Consider the following 19,280-nt stretch of genomic DNA (forward strand, 5'->3'; position numbering starts at 1 on the left):
ATTATATAAGGTAGCATTGTTTAAAGTGGCTAGTGATATATTTACATCATTTCCCATCAATTCCCATGATTAAAGTGGCTGGAGTAGAGTCAGTGGCATTGACAGTGTGTTGGCAGTAGCCACTCAATGTTAGTGGTGGCTGTTTAACAGTCTGATGGCCTTGAGATAGAAGCTGTTTTTCAGTCTCTCGGTCCCAGCTTTGATGCACCTGTACTGACCTCGCCTTCTGGATGACAGCGGGGTGAACAGGCAGTGGCTCGGGTGGTTGATGTCCTTGATGATCTTTATGGCCTTCCTGTAGCATCGGGTGGTGTAGGTGTCCTGGAGGGCAGGTAGTTTGCCCCCGGTGATGCGTTGTGCAGACCTCACTACCCTCTGGAGAGCCTTACGGTTGAGGGCGGTGCAGTTGCCATACCAGGCGGTGATACAGCCCGCCAGGATGCTCTCGATTGTGCATCTGTAGAAGTTTGTGAGTGCTTTTGGTGACAAGCCGAATTTCTTCAGCCTCCTGAGGTTGAAGAGGCGCTGCTGCACCTTCTTCACGATGCTGTCTGTGTGAGTGGACCAATTCAGTTTGTCTGTGATGTGTATGCCGAGGAACTTAAAACTTGCTACCCTCTCCACTACTGTTCCATCGATGTGGATGGGGGGGTGTTCCCTCTGCTGTTTCCTGAAGTCCACAATCATCTCCTTAGTTTTGTTGACGTTGAGTGTGAGGTTATTTTCCTGACACCACACTCCGAGGGCCCTCACCTCCTCCCTGTAGGCCGTCTCGTCGTTGTTGGTAATCAAGCCTACCACTGTTGTGTCGTCCGCAAACTTGATGATTGAGTTGGAGGCGTGCGTGGCCACGCAGTCGTGGGTGAACAGGGAGTACAGGAGAGGGCTCAGAACGCACCCTTGTGGGGCCCCAGTGTTGAGGATCAGCGGGGAGGAGATGTTGTTGCCTACCCTCACCACCTGGGGGCGGCCCGTCAGGAAGTCCAGTACCCAGTTGCACAGGGCGGGGTCGAGACCCAGGGTCTCGAGCTTGATGACGAGCTTGGAGGGTACTATGGTGTTGAATGCCGAGCTGTAGTCGGTGAACAGCATTCTCACATAGGTATTCCTCTTGTCCAGATGGGTTAGGGCAGTGTGCAGTGTGGTTGAGATTGCATCGTCTGTGGACCTATTTGGGCGGTAAGCAAATTGGAGTGGGTCAAGGGTGTCAGGTAGGGTGGAGGTGATATGGTCCTTGACTAGTCTCTCAAAGCACTTCATGATGACGGATGTGAGTGCTACGGGGCGGTAGTCGTTTAGCTCAGTTACCTTAGCTTTCTTGGGAACAGGAACAATGGTGGCCCTCTTGAAGCATGTGGGAACAGCAGACTGGTATAGGGATTGGTTGAATATGTCCGTAAACACACCGGCCAGCTGGTCTGCGCATGCTCTGAGGGCGCGGCTGGGGATGCCGTTTGGGCCTGCAGCCTTGCGAGGGTTAACACGTTTAAATGTCTTACTCACTTCGGCTGCAGTGAAGGAGAGACCGCATGTTTTCGTTGCAGGCCGTGTCAGTGGCACTGTATTGTCCTCAAAGCGGGCAAAAAAGTTGTTTAGTCTGCCTGGGAGCAAGACATCCTGGTCCGTGACTGGGCTGGGTTTCTTCCTGTAGTCCGTGATTGACTGTAGACCCTGCCACATGACTCTTGTGTCTGAGCCGTTGAATTGAGATTCTACTTTGTCTCTGTACTGGCGCTTAGCTTGTTTGATAGCCTTGCGGAGGGAATAGCTGCGCTGTTTGTTATTCAGTCATGTTACCAGACACCTTGCCCTGATTAAAAGCAGTGGTTCGCGCCTTCAGTTCCACACGAATGCTGCCATCAATCCACGGTTTCTGGTTGGGGAATGTTTTAATCGTTGCTATGGGAACGACATCTTCAACGCACGTTCTAATGAACTCGCACACCGAATCAGCGTATTCGTCAATGTTGTTGGCTGACGCAATACGAAACATCTCCCAGTCCACGTGATGGAAGCAGTCTTGGAGTGTGGAGTCAGCTTGTTCGGACCAGCGTTGGACAGACCTCAGCATGGGAGCTTCTTGTTTTAGTTTCTGTCTGTAGGCAGGGATCAACAAAATGGAGTCGTGGTCAGCTTTTCCGAAAGGGGGGCGGGGCAGGGCCTTATATGCGTCGCGGAAGTTAGAGTAACAATGATCCGGGGTCTTTCCACCCCTGGTTGCGCAATCCAGTCAAAGGTCTGGACACACCTACTCATTCCAGGGCATTTCTTGACATTGTAGAATAATAGTGAAGACATCAAAACTATGAAAATACATGCAAGACGTTCCACACAAACTTTTAACAAGGCACACCTGTTAATTGAAATGCATTCCAGGTGACTACCTCATGAAGCTGGTTGAGAGAATTCCTAGAGTGTGCAAAGATGTCATCAAGGCAAAGAGTGGCTACTTTAAAGAATCTAAAATATTGTCACACCCTGATCTATTTCACCTGTCCTCGTTAATGCAACAATGTCTCCACCCCCTCCAGGTGTCGCTTGTTTTCCCCAGTCTATTTAACCCTGTGTTTCCTGTCTGTCTGTGCCAGTTTGTATGTACAAGCCTACCAGCGGTTTTTCCTGCTTTGCCTTTTCTCCTTTTCCCAGTCCTCCTGGTTTTGACCCTTGCCTGTTCTGGACTCTGTTTACTGCCTGCCTGAGCATTCTGCCTACCCTGACCTCAAGCCTGCCTGCCACTCTGTACCTCATGGACTCTGATCTGCTTATGACCTTTTGCCTGTCCACAACCATTCTCTTGCCTATTTCCTTTGGATTTATTAAAGATCTTAAACTCTTAAACCATCTGCCTCCTGTCTGCATTTGGGTCTCGCCTAGTGCCATGATAAATATAAAATATATTTTGATTTGTTTAACACTTTTTTTGGGTTACTACATGATTCCATGTGTGTTATTTCATAGTTTTGATGTCTTCACTATTATTCTACAATGTAGAAAATAGTCTAAATAAATAAAAACTCTGGAATGAATAGGTGTGGCCAAACTTTTGACTGGTATTGTATGTGTGACATGTATTTGTTGTGTCTACTGCCGCTCTCCGGGCACCGGTCTAGTAACCACCGGTACTGGCAATCCATCTTTATGCACACCTGGCAACCATCATTACGATCATATGCACCCTATCATCAGGCTGTATCACATCCGGCTGTGATTGAGTCCCATAGGGGGGTGCACAATTGGCCCAGCATCGGCCGGGATAGGCCGTCATTGTAAACTGACTTGCCTAGTTAAATAAAGGTAAAAAAATAAATAATAATCTGTCACGCCCTGACCTTAGAGATTTTAATTTAACTTTTAATTCTCTATTTGGTTAGGTCAGGGTGTGACTAGGGTGGGCAATCTATGTTTTATATTTCTTTGTTGGCCGGGTATGGTTCCCAATCAGAGGCAGCTGTCTATCGTTGTCTCTGATTGGGGATCATACTGAGGCAGTTTTTTCCCACCTGTAGTTTGTGGGATCTTGTTTTGGTACTGTGGTGTTTAGCCCTACTAAACTTTACGTTTAGTTTGTATTATTATTATTATTATTATTATTCTTTTCGGTGTTCATTGAATAAAGTAAGGTGTACGCCTACGACGCTGCACCTTGGTCCGACCATTCTTACAACGAACGTAACATGGATTTCATTACTACCTACATTACTTAAAATGTATCTAGTACACTGTTTTGTCAGTCATCAGGTAGTATTGTCTGTGTTTTCAGGTCAGACTCTTGTTTTGTATCGTTCCATATTTGTTATCATTAAACTCACTAAATGCACCTGACTCCCTGCGTCTACATTACAGAATACTACCTTAACAAATGGAAGCAGGAGTTAATCTCCCAGATGGTCATCAAACAGGGACACCTACTTTGTCAACACCATGACCAGCTGGCTCATTTTTGGGAACGGCTATGGATGAGGTCCTCCTCGTTCTTCAACGAGTCAACATTACTTAAGGGGCATCCAACAGCAGAGAATTTTCTACTACAAGTCGTTTGAACATCTTGGCCATGTTCTGTTATAATCTCCACCCGGCACAGCCAGAAGAGGACTGGCCACCCCTCAGAGCCTGGTTCCTCTCTTGGTTTTTTCCTAGGTTCCGGCCTTTCTAGGGAGTTTTTCCTAGCCAACATGCTTCTACATCTGCATTGCTTGCTGTTTGGGGTTTTAGGCTGGGTTTCTGTTCAGCACTTTGTGACATTGGCTGATGTAAAAAGGGCTTCATAAATATATTTGATTGATCTTCGGGAGGTTTTTTCTAAGACCTGCGCCACCTGTCTCCCACTCCATCGCCTCTGGGACTGTGCCATCGACCTGCTTGCAGGCTCTGTGCCTCCACGTGGCCGCATCTATCCTCTGTCGGTTGCAGAAAAAAGTGCTATGGTGTACATCCAGGAGGCGCTCCAGCAGGGTTTCATTCGCACGTCCACCTCCCCTGCATCGGCAGGCTTCTTCTTCATGGCAAGAAGGACTGAGGGTTGAGCCCGTGCATTGATTACAGAAATCTGAAATCCATCACCACGAAGTACCACTACCCTCTCCCGTTGGTACCGGCCGCGATCAAACAACTCCGTGGAGCTACAATTTGATCTTCATTGGAAGGGAGATGAATGGAAGACAGCCTTCAGCACGATGTCTGGTCACTACAAGTTGTCACCCGCTTCCCTTGAAACACAGTTTGCCCTACTGCCCATTCTGTCAAATTAAAAGAATTTGCAAAAAAGTCAGATTTTGACAAGAATATGGCTAAAATTCAAGGTGTGGGGGTACACAAATGGTCAGATTAATACTGCCATTGATAAAATTCTAAACAAATTGAGACATGATCTGTTTCAAGGACAGCCTTGCAAAAATAAGCATTCTGGCGTTCTAACTACCCGCTATTCAAAGTTCTCTGAACAAATTAAGGGAATCGTTCAAACATTGGCACATTCTAAGATCCGATGACAGCATTGGAAATGTGTTAGAAATGATTTTTTTTAAATGTGGGTAAAACAAAGCGCAAATTAAATGTACGAATCTCAGAGCATCGCAGTACAATTAGGTGCAAAAACACAACTTACCCAGCTTGCAGCCCACTTTTTGGAAGCGAACCCCTTGATTTTGTCCCTACTTACAGTTGAAGTCGGAAGTTTACATACACCTTAGCCAAATATATTTAAACTCTGTTTTTCACAATTCCTGACATTTAATCCTAGTAAAAATCCTCTGTATTAGGTCAGTTAGAATCGCCAATTTATTTTAAGAATGTGAAATGTCAGAATAATGGTAGAGAGAATGATTTATTTATTTAAGCTTTTATTTCTTTCATCACATTCCCAGTGGGTCAGAAGTTTACATGCACTCAATTAATATTTGGTAGCATTGTCTTTAAACTGTTTAACTTGGGTCAAACGTTTCAGGTAGTCTTCCATAAGCTTTCCACAATAAGTTGAGTGGATTTTGGCATATTCCTCCTGACAAAGCTGGTGTAACTGAGTCAGGTTTGTAGGCCTCCTTGCTCGCACACACTTTTTCAGTTCTGCCTACACATTTTCTATAGTATTGAGGTCTGGGCTTTGTGATGGCCACTACAATATCTTGACTTTGTTGTCCTTAAGTCATTTTGCCACAACTTTGGAAGTATGCTTGGTGTCATTGTCCATTTGGAAGACCCATTTGCAAACAAGCTTTAACTTCCTGACTGATGTCTTGAGATGTTGCTTCAATATATCCACATAATTTCCCTTCGTGCACCAGTCCCTCCTGCAGCAAAGCACCCCCACAACATGATGCTGCCACCCCCGTGCTTCACAGTTGGGATGGTGTTCTTCGGCTTGCAAGTCTCCCCCTTTTTTCTCCAAACATAACAATGGTCATTATGGCCAAACAGTTCTATTATTTTTCATCAGACCGGAGGACATTTCTCCAAAAAGTACAATCTTTGTCCTCGTGTAGTTGCAAACCATAGTCTGGCTACGGTTTTGGCGCAGTAGCTTCTTCCTTGCTGAGCGATATATGACTCGTTTTACTGTGGATATAGATACTTTTGTACCTGTTTCCTCCAGCATCTTCACAAGGTCCTTGGCTGTTGTTCTGGGATTGATTTGCACTTTTTGCACCTAAGTACATTAAATTCTAGGAGACAGAACGCGTCTCCTTCCTGAGCAGTATGATGACTGCGTGGTCCCATGGAGTTTATACTTGCAAACTATTGTTTGTACAGATGAACGTGGTACCTTCAGGCATTTGGAAATTGCTCCCAAGGATGAACCAGACTTGTGGAGGTCTACAATCTTGGCTGATTTGTTTTCATTTTCCCATGATGTTAACCAAAGAGGCACTGAGTTGGAAGGTAGGCCTTGAAATAAATCCACAGGTACACCTCTAATTGACTCAAATGATGTCAATTAGCCTATCAGAAGCTTCTGAAGCCATGACATTTTCTAGCATTTTCCAAGCTGTGTACAGGCACAGTCAACTTAGTGTATATAGACTTCTGACCCATTGTGATACAGGGAAATAATCTGTCTGTAAACAATTGTTGGAAAAATTACTTGTGTCTTGCACAAAGTAGATGTCGTAACCGACTTGCCAAAACTATAGTTTGTTAGCAAGAAAAACTAGTTTTAATGACTCCAACCTTAGTGTATGTAAACTTCCGACTTCAACTGTATATCGGCATTGAACATGTTGCCCTCCCTTGGAGAGGGGGTGACCTCGACCATTTATTGTTAAAACGAGAGGCTGCATTTAAAGACCCTTGCTCCCTTCGGTCTCAACGTTGACTTTGATCTGAAGCCATTCTTGTGATTTCGCTATTCATTTTAACTGTTTGTAGGACTATGTATCTATCGTATGCTATCCATTCATGTTTTTGTATGTTCTTATTATCTGAGAATTAACCAATGTTATCAGGCCACACCCGGCCATGATTGTGTGTTCTTTGACACTTTATAAACTAGTGACCCGCAGTGTTTGTCATTATACCCTGATGAAGACAGCTTGTCTGTCGAAATGTTGGTTATTAAGTTATTCAATTATTGCATCTGAGCTCCTAGAGTGTGCGGCTCTCCTTTTCTTTTCCAAATGGTCACTACGAGTAGCTGGTGATGCCTTTTGGATTAGCCAATGCGCTGTCAGTGTTCCAGGCATTCGTCAATGAGGTGCTCCGGAACATGCTTGGATGCCAGGTGGTCGTGTATATCGATGACATCCTGGTCTACCTTGGAGGATCACATTGCTCACGTTCGAGTAGTCTTGGAACGCCTCCTGGCAAACCACCTGTATGTCAAAGCGGTGAAGTGCCTATTCCATCAGGAGGATGTCTCCTTTTTGGGTTACTAGATCGGCCCGCAAGGAGTCCTGATGGATGAGAAGGTGGATGATGTCAGATCATGGCCAGTCCCAACCCCCATAAAGGTGTTCGAACGTTTTTGGGGATTGCCAACTACTACCGCTGATTCATTAAGAATGTTAGCCTGATCGCCTTTCCTCTCACTTCTTTCCTGAAGGGTGGTCCCTGGAAATAGGGGTGGAATCCTGCAGCTGACGAAGCCTTCTGCCTACTGAAGGGATGTTTCTCCTCCGCCCCATTGCTCAAACATTCAGATCCTACGCTGCCCTTCGTGGTGGAGGTGGATGCTTCAGAAGTGGGTGCTGTCCTGTCCCAACGTCAAGGTAATCCAAAGAAAACCTGCATATTACTCTAAAAAGCTGTCTCCTGCAGATGTTGATGATTTGGAGCTCCTGGTGCTGAAGTTGGCATTAGAGGACCCATTTCTCATCCTCACTGACCATCAGAACCTGGAGTACATTTTTTTTATTTCACCTTTATTTAACCGGGTAGGCTAGTTGAGAACAAGTTCTCATTTGCTACTGCGACCTGGTCAAGATAAAGCATAGCAGTGTGAACAGACAACAACACAGAGTTACACATGGAGTAAGCAATCAACAAGTCAATAACATAGTAGAAAAAAAGAATCTATATACATTGTGTGTAAAAGGCATGAGAGGTAGGCAATCAATAGGCCATAGGAGTGAATAATTATAATTTAGCAGATTAACACTGGAGAGATAAATGATCAGATGAACATGTGCAGATAGAGATACTGGTGTGCAAAAGAGCAGAAAAGTAAATAAAATAAAAACAATATGGGGATGAGGTAGGTAAATTGGGTGGGCTATATACAGATGGACTATGTACAGCTGCAGCGATCGGTTAGCTGCTCAGATAGCAGGTGTTTTAAAGTTGGTGAGGGTGATAAAAGTCTCCAACTTCAGAGATTTTTGCAATTCGTTCCAGTCGCAGGCAGCAGAGAACTGGAAGGCGGCCAAATGAGGTTTTGGCTTCAGGGATGATCAGTGAGATACGCCTGCTGGAGCGTGTGCTACGGGTGGGTGTTGCCATCGTGACCAGTGAACTGAGATAAGGCGGAGCTTTACCTAGCATAGACTTGTAGATGACCTGGAGCCAGTGGGTCTGGCGACGAACATGTAGCTAGAGCATACAGGTCTCGGGGGTGGGTGGTATAAGGTGCTTTAGTATCAAAACGGATGTCAGTGTGATAAACTGCATCCAGTTTGCTGAGTAGAGTATTTGAAGCTATTTTGTAGATGACATCGCCGAAGTCAAGGGTCAGTAGGATAGTCAGTTTTACTAGGGTAAGTTTTGCGGCGTGAGTGAAGGAGGCTTTGTTTTGCGAAATAGAAAGTCGACTAGATTTGATTTTGGATTGGAGATGTTTGATATGAGTCTGGAAGGAGAGTTTGCAGTCTTGCCAGACACCTAGGTACTTATAGATGTCCACATATTCTAGGTCAGAACCATCCAGGGTGGTGATGCTAGTCGGGCGTGCGGGTGCAGGCAGCGAACGGTTGAAAAGCATGCATTTGGTTTTACTAGCGTTTAAGAGCAGTTGGAGGCCACGGAAGGAGTGTTGTATGGCATTGAAGCTCGTTTGGAGGTTAGATAGCACAGTGTCCAAGGAAGGGCCAGAAGTATACAGAATGGTGTCGTTTGCGTAGAGGTGGATCAGGGAATCGCCCGCAGCAAGAGCAACATCAGAACGTTTTGACCTCGGAGCGTTCAGAGCGCACACTGGGCACTCTAGCCAAGGAGTAGGGTTGATCCAAGCGTTCTGACCTAAAAACAGCAGTCAAGCACCCAAGCTAACTGCTCTTAAATTCTACATATGGACAGTGAGGCTACTGAACCCGCACCAAGCCAGGTGGGCCCTTTTCTTCACCAGATTCGATTTCACCCTGACATATCGCCCAGGTTAAAAAAACATCAAAGCTGATGCCTTGTCCCATCTCTACAATTCGGGAGAGGTTCCTGTCTTGAGTACACCCATAATTCTGCCCTCTCGAGTAGTAGCCCCCGTGCTCTGGGATGTAGATGTGGACATTCGCCAGGACTTGGTGAGGGAACCGGCACCTGCTACCTGTCCTCCTGAGCGCACCTACATTCCCAGGGGAATAAGGGATCGGCTGTGCACCTGGGAGCTCAAGGCTGTCATCACTGGTCATCCAGATATCACCCGCACCATTCAATCTCTCTGGTAAGTACTGATGGACCACCTTGGTGCAGGATGTCACTCGTTATGGCAACTCCTGTTCCATATGTGCCTAATCCAAATCCCCCTGGAACGCTCCAGCAGGGAATCTCCTCCCCGTGCCTCAGCATCCTTGGTCTAATCTGTCTATTGATTTTGTCACGATCTCCGCTCTTCTAGTTTTACCACCATATTTTTTATATTGGACAGATTCTCTAAATCATGTCGTTTCATCCCTCTCTCTGTTCTCCATACTTCTATCCAGATCACGGAGGCACTGTTCCTGCAGGTCTTCTGGCACTATGGCCTCCAGGAGGCTATAATCTCTGAGCATGGCCCCCGATTCACATCACTTGTATGGAAGGCCTTCATGGAGAAGATGGGGGTCACGGTCAGCCTCACTTCCGGGTACCAGCCTCAGTCTAATGGGCAGGTGGAGAGGATGAACCGGGAGCTGGGGAGGTTCTTAAGGGGCCAATGCCAGTACTGGCAGGAGGAATGGGCCCGATTTCCCTCCCTGGGCTGAATACGCACAGAATTCATTGCAACACTCCTCCCCCGGGCTGACTCCCTTCTAGTGTGTTCTGGGTTATCAGCAGTCCTGGCTCCGTGAACTCCGAGCCAGACTGAAACTCCTGCGGTGGAAGAGTGGTTCAGGCTTGCAGAAGAGGTATGGAATGATTCCCACATGGGACTCCAGTGCGCTGTCCGCCGTCAGTAAACGTTGGCAAAAAAAGCTTCATTAAATTGTTGCCAGCAAACAGCTGCAGTCACCAACGCTCTGGATAACATAAAAGCAGCCTAACCAGCTCTGCTAGGGTGAGTAAAATGGTCAGAGTGAGCTGTTCTCTCATTTGTGTCTGGAAGTAGCTAGAAAGCTAGCCAACATTAGCCAGTTAGCTTGGGTGCTTGACTGCTGTTTTTAGGTCAGAACGCTTGGATCAACCCTACTCCTCGGCCAGAACGCCCAGAGCACACTCTGGCACTGCAGATTCAATTTACGAACACACCCACAGTATAAGCCAGTCTTTAGTCTTTGGTTGTATAGTACATAGCCTCACATGTGAATCCTTAAAGAGATGGGTGAGGCTAATGCTTTAAGAGAACGATGCTGAATGGGTGTAGACAAAAAAAGAGCTCTCCAGTAGGTACCAAAATATTCAAGAGACATTTTCTCAAAAGTGAGGTTACTAGTTTATCAACTTTCAAAGCAAAATGACTTTCCCATTGTTCCTCAACTGTAGTGTTTGATATACAATTTTCTAGCTCTGAGTCTCTACTTTTATCCAATGTTAAACCGAATCGAGCCAGTTGGTCACTTACAGCGCCTTTGGTTATCCTAAAATGCATTAAATGTATATATAAAAAAAATCCTCTGCAATCTACATGCAATACCCCAGAATGACAAAGCAAAAACTGTTTTTTTAGTAAGTTTGCTAATTTTATAACAAATTGAAAACAAAAATACCTTATTTACATAAGTATTAAGACTCTTTGTTATGAGACTTGAATATGAGCTTAGGTACATCCTGTTTACATTGATCATCCTTGAGATGTTTCTACAACTTGATTGGAGTCCACTTGTGGTAAATTCAATTGATTGGACATTATTTGGAAAGGCACACACGTGTCTATATAAAGTTGACAGTGCATGCCAGAGCAAAAACCAAGCCATGAGGTCAAAGGAATTGTCCGGAGAGTGTCAAGACAGGATTGTGTCGAGGCACAGATCTGACCAAAACATTTCTGCAGCATTGAATGTCACAAAGCACAGTGGCCTCTGTAATTCTTAAATGGAAGGAGTTTGGAACCCCCAAGACTCTTCTTAGAGCTGGCCAAACTGCGAAATCTGGGGAGAAGGGCCTTGGTCAGGGAGGTGACCAAGAACCTGATGGTTACTCTCACAGAGCTCTAGAGTTCCTCTGTGGTGATGGGAGAAACTTCCAGAAGGACAACCATCTCTGCAGCACTCCATCAATCAGGCCTTTATGGTAGAGTGGCCAGACTGAAGCCACTCCTCAAGTAAAAGGCACATGACAGCCCGCTTGGAGTTAGCCAATAGGCACCTAAAGACTCTCAGACCATGAGAAACAATATTCTCAAATGTTCCATATGCACAAAAAGCTTATTTCTCTCAAATGTTGTGCACAAATTTGTTCCCATCCGTGTTAGTGAGCATTTTTCCTTTGCCAACATAATCCATCCACCTGACTGGTGTGGCATATCAAGAAGCTGATTATTAATCACGATCATTACACAGGTGCACCTTGTGCTGGTAAAAGGCCACTATAAAATGTGCAGTTTTTCAGACAACACAATCTCACAGATATCTCAGGTTTTGAGGGAGTGTGCAATTGGCATGCTGACTGCAGGGATGTCCACCAGAGCTGTTGCCAGAAAATTGAATGTTCATTTCTCTACCATAAGCTGCCTCCAACATTGTTTTAGAGAATTTGGCAGTGCGTCCCCAGCCGAGGACCTTCTCCACCTGCGGGACCATCTGAGACCGCTGATGAAAAACGTTTTCTGTCCGAAAACGTCTTAGCTTGTCGTCCTCACCAGGGTCTTAACCTGACTGCAGTTTGGCGTCGTATCTGACTTCAGTGGGCAAATGCTCACCTTCGATGGCCACTGGCACACTGGAGAAGTGTGCTCTTCGCGGATTAATCCCAGTTTCAACTGTACCGGGCAATGGCAGACAGTGTGTATGGCATCGTGTGGACGAACAGTGTGCTGATGTCAATGTGTTAAACAGATTGCCCCATGGTGGGGTTATGGTATGGGCAGGCATAAGCTACTGACAATGAACCCAATTGCATTTAATCAATGGCAATTTGAATGCACATAGGTACCATGATGAGATCCTGAGGCCCATTGTTGTGACATTTATCCGCAGCCGTCACCTCATGTTTCAGCATGATAATGTACAGCCAGCCCCATGTCACAAGGATCTGTACACAATTTCTGGAATCTGAAAATGTCCCAGTTCTTCCATGGTCTGCATATTCACCAGACATGTCACCCATTGAGCATGTTTGGGATGCTTTGGATCGACGTGTATGACAGCATGTTCCAGTTCCCGCAAATATCGAGCAACTTTGGCACACCCATTGAAGTGGAACAACAGGCCACAATCAACAGCCTGATCAACTCTATGCGAAGGAGGTGTCGCGCTGCATGAGTCAAATGGTGGTCACACCAGATACTGACTGGTTTTCTGAACCACGCCTCTACCTTCAAAAAAAGGTAATCAGTGGCCAACAGATATAACATATGTGTATTCTGTCATGTGAAATCTATAGAATAGGGCCTAATTCATTTATTTCAGTTGACTGATTTCCTTATAAAATCTTTCAAATTGTTACCTGTGTACCTACCTTTTTAACAAAACAAAGCAAAGCAATAGGAGGGAGAAGCAAACCACTGTGCTCATTCTCCTTCGCGACCCCTGCTGGTGGCAACAGGTATAAACAATTCCCAATGGAAATCGTTGGAAGACCAGAATGAATACTAGTGGATTCTACTAGGGATTCCCCAACTTTTTCAATCGGGACCTCCCTTCCAGAATTGGGGGACATCCCGTGCAAGTCTATTTCTGTGGGCAGAAACACTGTTCATGACACAAACAGGTTTAAAGCAAATGTTCTTGCAATTCTATGCATTTGGCCATGTCTAATGTGTGTTCATGTGTTCATCAATATCTATGATCTAAAAAAATCGCTATAAAAAAACTGAGCTAATTGATCTGGACATTTCTAAAAAGTTATACATCTCTCTCTAAGGTATGCAATGACTAACACGACAAGATGAATTGATGATGCATTTGACCCATTTTCAAAATTGCACCTTGTACATTCTACTATGAAAGAGTTTGATGATGGTTGGAAGAGCGCCTTTACCTTGAAAAGACAGTTAAATGGCATCCCTTGCGAGGACAAGAACCAGATGTATGTCAGGAGGAAAAGTGAAGTATTATCACAAGGAAAGGTATACTTGGAATACGGGTGAAGAATAGAGGGGAAAAGAGAGATGAGGAGGAAAAGGGTCGGTTAGCGGGCGGGCGGAAAAAAGGGAGATTGGAAGAAAGTGTAAGCAGAGTGAGCTGTACGCCGGATAGAAGACAGGAGGCGAAATGGAAGTGAATAAGGGCGAAGTATCGGAGTGCGGTAAAGTCATCGGAGATCGATGTATGCACCGATGATCAGGATGAAGAAGAATCTGTGACAGTAGGTGTGCAGTTTATGTAGAAAGTTGACTCTTGCCTTTTGGCTGATCGATTTGTGGTTTCACGGTGGGTGGAAAAAAAGTGTTGGGTCATGTGGAATCGGTGAGGGTAACTAGAAGTGGTCTAGTGATAACTGTTTGTGTGTCTGTTGGGCAGAGGAAGAATGCGCTTGAAGTAAAACGAATGGAGGTAAGTGAAGTGTTTCGTTCTCAAGAAAAAGGCACCAATGAAATGAGATATAACTGGGGTAGATATAGACGTTGACCAGTTGAAGGCAAAGATTCCCGGTGTATGTGATGCTCGGCGTTTGATGCGACGCAGACAGGATGGGGAAACAGAGTCAGTGTCTGTTCTTTTGAGTTTTGAAGCCGAGTCTTTGCCTGATAAAGTGAAGATGGGATATATAAGTTATCCTGTACGAGCGTATGTGCCGAATATGTTAAGATGTTACAGGTGTCAAGCTTATGGGCATGTGGCAGCAGTGTGTAGGAGGGAGGGTCCAAGGTGTGAGAAATGCGCAGAAGGGCATGAGACAAAGGAATGTGTAGTATTGGGGAAAGTAGTGGAATGTGTTAATTGTAGGGGTGCCCATGGAGCTGGGGATCAGAAATGTCCCGTGCGATAGAAGCAGGTTGAGGTTTCTAGAGTTAAGAGTAGAGCAGAATTTGTCATATGCTGAGGCGGTGGAGAAAGTAGAGGAAGATGGGAGAAGTGGTGAGAGTAGTAGAGATATACTAGTACAGAGGGATAGGCCAAAAAGTTAAATACGTTTCAGTAAGATTGGATTTTTAGCATTTACAGCAATGGTTATTAATTGTACTGCAGGAATAGATCAGAAGTCTCAGAAAATTGAGGTTGTGGTGGCAGCTGTAGAGAGGCATTTGGGTGTGCATGACTTGACAGCAGGAGAGTTACAGGATGTGGTGATTTTCCCATCCTTTTAGGGTGATGGTAGGAAGTAGGAATAAATACATTTAATTAGTGGAGTATGGGGGTGTTCATTTTATTTTAAATCATTTTGAAATTAGTGAATATAGTGTTAGATGGGTATTTAGTACATTTTTCTACTTTAAGTAAAGTATAAGGTATTGTAGGTCTGGCAGTAATGCAACAAATTTGATGCAACCATCGTTAACCTCATAGAAGAAGGAGATGAAAGACCTCCAATCGTCAACATGACTGGCTGCGTTTTGCTACAATCATTATTTAGTTTTCCAAGGACCCATAAAACAGAGGCCGTGGGAGAACCTATTAAAGTAAGTAAAATGTCACTCACTAGTTAGTTAACTTTACATATCACCAGCTTGCTAACTTCATATTAGCTATCTTGATGTACTTTATTTATCGTTGTAACACCAAATGCATTTGTAGCTAGGTAGGTAACGTTAGCTAGCTAACAGCCATGGAAGAGGGTGAAAGGATTAGCTAGCACTTCCAGGTGTCAGAGAAGGGAGAGTAGGCTACTCGGGATAGGGAAGTTCCAGCCCCTAGAGAGAAACTGAGAACAGAGTGATATAGCATCGTAATATTAAGGGCTGTCTAACTTGAGTATAATGGAAAGGAAAAAATGCAGCCTGTTTCCTTGTGATGTTTTCTGTCTTCAGATACAGAGAGCTGTCGAAGCCTGTCTGCAGATGAAGAGGTCCCAGTGAATGTCCCAACAGAGTAAGGGTACATCCCTGTATGCCATGGAGTATATACCGTTTTAAAAGTCACACAATGTAGAAACCTATTACAACTGGAGCAGACCAACCCTGCTGGGTGTGTATGCTTCTGTTTTAGCCCAGCACTAAAACACCTTATTCAATATATCAAGCCTAATTAGTTAATAAGCCAGTATCCTAGTTTGCTCACCCGGTAGATCAGCGATCAGTGGCTTGAGGTTGGCCACCACTGATATTGTCTTTTTTTGGTTCACCGGAAGTTGTTTTGGTAATAATAGCCTACTTGTTACTAAAATGTCTAACCTTTACATATGCGTTAGCTTACTTATACACATTGAAATAGTTGACTCTTTAAAGTTGTGTTTAAACTTGTTAACTATTATTCAAGATTAACTAGTGTTGATGTTGATTAATCACAGATCACATTCCTGCAATAAAGAGGGGAAGGGAATCTGTCTCAAATTTGTCTGTCTTCTCAAATGAACATTACCTTCTTGTTCAGTCATAAGCTCTCCAATTAGTTTTATTTGATTCTCGCTATTTTTTTCAGGATATCAACCATGTGAACCCATTTTGCAGCTGATAATGGCATACAATGCCAGTGCAGCCATAGGCCTACAGCAGTGGTTCCCAACTCCAGTCCTTGAATACCCCCAACAGCACACATTTTTGTTGTAGCCCCAGGCAAACATACCTGATTCAACTCATTGAGGGCCTGATAAGTGTGTTTGTCCGGGGCTACACTAAAGCTGTACTGTTGGGGATACTCAAGGACTGGAGTTGGGAACCACTGGCCCACAGTATAATGGCCTTTGCCTTTTGGGCATTTGCAATGCACCCCTTCCTTACATTATGCATCTGAAGCATAGGATATCTTAAATTACACACTGTTTACATATTGTTCAGCTATATGTTCTCAATTTAAAAATGATACCAGTAGACAACATATATGAAGCTAGTCATTATGCTAGATTTTGCACATGCCTTGTGCTGACATTACATATTTTGTTTCAAATACAACCCTTGTAATCTAGGTGGTGAAATGTCTGGAAGCACAAGATGGGATCCTTAGCTTAAAACATACACACAACTACTACTACCAAGTCCAATGCCAAATACTTTTCTCCAAGGTCTGAGTGGCACTGTGATAATGAAGATTGTTTGATGAAGACTACCACAACAATTACATTGTCTATGCTAAATGTGTTTAAATTGTTAAGAAATAAAATAGTTAGGCTATAAGAAATACTTTCTATTCAATGGAACTAGGCAAAGCAAAGATTACTATTTTAATTTCACCCATACAAAAAGTACAGTATGTTTACAATATCATAAACAGTTGTATTTTACATGTTCCAAATGACATTTGACATACTCATACAGTTTTGTCTTGACAAAGTGAAGGTGCTCTACTCAAATGGAATCAACAGAATCATTCAGATTGACCAAAGCACATCATATAACAACCATCTTGTATAATTGAGTGAAGTCTCCTTTCATATTTGGAAAAGGACAAAGTACTAGAAGTAGAAACGGATGCTTCTGCAGCATTGCTCATCTTCACAGTGGGTATCCAGTCAGCATGGGTGTCTTAATAATAGAGGTCAACTGGGGAGCCTACAGTAGTACATAAACAAATGAAAAGCAGACCTGATGTTAGAATATCACTTCTTCAGGTCACCTATACCATCAGGGCTCTTAATTGTTTGGTTGTGTTTAATTCATTCTGGTGTTAATACCATATAAAGATGACATATATTGTTGGGCTGGAACAAGCAATAGTCAACACAGCAGGTTGTCCTATCCTATTGAGGCCTTTTTCCTTTGTTGTAATGTGCATACATTTTCACTTATGAATAAAGTTCTCAACAAATTTTCACTGGGTTATCATATGATAAAATATAACCACTGGAGCTTTTTTGGAAAATAATGTCCTCCAGGCAATATGGATGTCATATTGTACAATTTGTGGCTCCCTTTTTCATGATCATGGCTAGAAGGGATCCAGTTTTTGTAAAAATGAACGTCATATTTGATATTTCGTAGCAAATATCAAAAGCTGGATCCATTTTAGCCAGGACCCCTTTTTCATAGGCCTTGATAACATGGTTGCATTCAAGAGAAGTTCGTTTTTATTGGTCTGTTGTCAGTGTCCGTAGGGTAGGCTACCATCGTATTAAAAAACATTCTGCTAATTCCTCGTCATATAAAGTGTAGTATAATTGCATAAAAAGTTTAACAAAATGCCACATTATTCCCATGCGAAGGAAACAGCTCTGATATTGCCTATGAATTTATGTCGCTAACGTTACGCGCTTATTAATAATAGTCTAAATTATCACTATCCAATCTACTCATCACATGAACAGTAGAATTACATTAGTCTGCAAATGCGATGATAGAGGCACACAATTCTTTGTTATAAATGTGCATTTTAATGGTGAAAAATAGCTTCCCTAAAACTTTAAACTCACGCGACACATGCTAAATTGATAGACTACCGGCTATCCTGCTAGCTAATTTAGTGTTGTTGCTAACAAAACTCGAAATCGATCAGACTTGATTTACCAGTGATGAAATTATCGTAGCAGACCAGTTACTGACAGCTGTCTGTGATCAGGCCTTTACAAGCAAAACGGTTTCTTCGCTTTTCTGACCGTTTTTGAGTCTTATCTCACTGGTGTCACCAATGGTGTTTCATGATTGCGGGGAATCTTTAAACATGTTTTTTTCCCCGTCGTCTTCCCTGCCTTGTTAGAGCAGCCAAATACTCTACAGAAAATTACCGTGGTAATGAATCAACTCTTTAGGCACTGTTATCATTTAGTTTGGGGAAGCCACTCGGTTGTTGTTGTCAGAAGAATAAAGGCGGTGGTCTTCCAACATGGCAGCCAGGAGGCGTCGTACGCCAACTGCGAGCCCTCTATTGTTGTCTACGCCATCTCAAGCTAGTCTCAAAATGAGATGGCAAGTATCATCTACAGTACCTACAAGGAACAAAGTAATCATAAGGTTGCCTAACACCAAATGCAATTATAAAGTAATTCATCCCTATGTGTGAGATTTATGTGTTTAAAAAAAAATATGCCATAAATATGCCATTCTGGAACACAGTTCAAATAAATAAATAAATTGATGGGGGAAAAAATTCGTGGAACATTTTTCATGATCAAAATACATATCCATAATATATTATTTTGTATGGGGGTGTGATATTTATGTTCTTAAAAATATATGATCATACATAAAAAAAATATGTTTATATATGAGTTTTAAATATACAGTGCATTCTGAAAGTATTCAGATATCTTTCATTTTTCCACTTTTTATTACGTTACAGCCTTACTCAAAAATTGATTCAATTGTTTTTCTCCCTCATCAATCTACACACAATACCCCATAATGACTAAGCAAAAACAGGTTAAGAAATTTAGGTAAATGTATTTTTAAAAAAAACTGAAATTTCACATTTACGTAAGTATTCAGACCCTTTACTCGGTACTTTGTTGAATCACCTTTGGCAGAAATGACGCTACAAGCTTGGCACACCTGTATTTGAAGAGTTTTTCCCATTCTTCTCTGCAGATCCTCTCAAGCTCTGTCGGGTTGGATGGGGAGCGTCGGCGCATAGCTATTTTCAGGTCTCCAGAGATGTTCGATCGGGTTCAATTCAGGGCTCTGGCTGTGCCACTCAAGGACATTCAGAGACTTGTTGCGAAGCCAGTCCTGCATTATCTTGGCTGTGTACTTATGGTCATTGTCCTGTTGGAAGGTGAACCTTCGCCCCAGTCTGAGGTCCTGTACGCTCTGGAGC

At 43.5% G+C, this 19,280-nt stretch overlaps 2 long non-coding RNA genes across 2 annotated transcripts; one reads left to right on the plus strand and one right to left on the minus strand.

Moving 5' to 3' along the window:
• Positions 1-14,369: 14,369 nt before the first annotated feature.
• On the plus strand, positions 14,370-15,558 carry LOC109872370 (uncharacterized). Its single transcript, XR_004205830.1, has 2 exons — positions 14,370-15,058; positions 15,407-15,558. It is a non-coding gene; the product is annotated as an uncharacterized LOC109872370 (long non-coding RNA).
• Positions 15,559-16,741: 1,183 nt separating this feature from the next.
• LOC116357814 (uncharacterized) lies at positions 16,742-18,409 on the minus strand. Its single transcript, XR_004205831.1, has 2 exons — positions 18,253-18,409; positions 16,742-17,083 (listed from the first exon to the last, which is right to left on the minus strand). It is a non-coding gene; the product is annotated as an uncharacterized LOC116357814 (long non-coding RNA).
• Between the last annotated feature and the right edge of the window lie 871 nt (positions 18,410-19,280).

This window comes from Oncorhynchus kisutch, linkage group LG27 (assembly GCF_002021735.2).
Source record: "Oncorhynchus kisutch isolate 150728-3 linkage group LG27, Okis_V2, whole genome shotgun sequence".
In the NCBI taxonomy this organism is placed as follows: Eukaryota; Metazoa; Chordata; class Actinopteri; order Salmoniformes; family Salmonidae; genus Oncorhynchus; species Oncorhynchus kisutch.